The sequence below is a fragment of the Homalodisca vitripennis genome, unplaced genomic scaffold (genome assembly GCF_021130785.1).
Source record: "Homalodisca vitripennis isolate AUS2020 unplaced genomic scaffold, UT_GWSS_2.1 ScUCBcl_10000;HRSCAF=18686, whole genome shotgun sequence".
Taxonomy (NCBI): domain Eukaryota; kingdom Metazoa; phylum Arthropoda; class Insecta; order Hemiptera; family Cicadellidae; genus Homalodisca; species Homalodisca vitripennis.
Genome location: NW_025786123.1, coordinates 17,855 through 19,320, shown reverse-complemented (window position 1 = coordinate 19,320; position 1,466 = coordinate 17,855).

Here is a 1,466-nt window from a genome sequence, read left to right as displayed (position 1 = left end):
ACAGTTTATAGAAAATTACTATGCGGTCAACATGTTATGAGCTTGCAAACATCTACAGCATTGGCGTAGTTAAAGTTGTGTACGTTTCTGACCACAATCTATTCTTTAGTACGGTGTATCGTCTGAGGATTTTCTTCCAAGGCTAGTTTTCATAGTCTTCAGGATGCTTGGTATCTGAGCGATTATGCAACTGAGAAGTCGTGAATCATGCGAACCCATCTCTAAAAAATAATAATTGATACATGTTTGTGGGGAAGAACTTGTATTCACCGAAACACGTGAAAATGTTAATTCGTACTGTATAAAAATAATCATAATTAATTATTACTAAAGCATTCCATTGCAACATCCGCTAAACAAACGTTATAATCTTTGTGTAAATATGTAAAAATTAATTGATATCCTCTGTAATAATTGAACTAGAGTTTAATTCCCTTAATTTGTTTATTTATTAAATTATTTTATTAATCAATGCGCTTATAAAAATCTGTGTTCTGTAATCAGGCTAGTTAACGTAAAATGACTAGTACTTTTAGCGAGTAAAAATGTTTTAATGTGATATAGTTAAAAATGTGTAGTAGGTATAGTTGAGTACAGTGGTATAGTTTTTAAAGCTTTTCCAGTTAAGACATGACAGCTTAAGTTTAGCAGATTTAATAGGAATCTAAATATTGTTAACAATCTCGTAGGAGAACATACAGGATATTTAAATAAATGAAGATAGCTCTTTCCCACAATTACAATGATGGTGCTTATTACTAACTCGCTCTAACTACTACAGTCCACGATTATGCACCAAGAAGTCAACACCTGTTTCCGTGCCATGACTAGGCTGATTACTAGAGTCTTCCGAGGCAACTATATTAATGCTGTTAGAAAAACAAAATAACCACGAGAGCTTTTTAGGATCAGGTGGTCTTTCCACCATCCAACGAGCTAAGTAAAGAATTTAGCGATGACAATGCCACGATTTTCTTGATATTTTACCTATTGAGTATAGTCATAGGTAACTAAATGCCATATATATGTGGTAATCCTAACGTACTCAAGAACTATTGTTATTTCTCTAAACAGGGTTTACAATAATATGTGAAAACGATAATAAATATAAGGTGTCTAAACATTCACTGTAGAGTACTGATCGGGCCACGGTGCTGAGAGTTCAAGAGATGGATTGCCAGGGAGGTCGATAAAATATTATAAATGGTTTCTACCAAAGACTTTACCGGTATATTTAATTTATTTATAGATGTTACTAACGAGGTACACTCTCGCTTAAAAATGTTGAATTATGAAAATTGTTAAAGCCATCCCCATGATTGTTCTTAAGGTATTTCAAGATTTGATACACCAACTTCTAAATTCTACAAAAAGAGTAGGAAATGATCATAAACACAAAAATATTTAGACCTTTATCAGAGCGTTTCGATTACGGTGGTGCAATCAAATTTGGAGTAAGAAAGTGC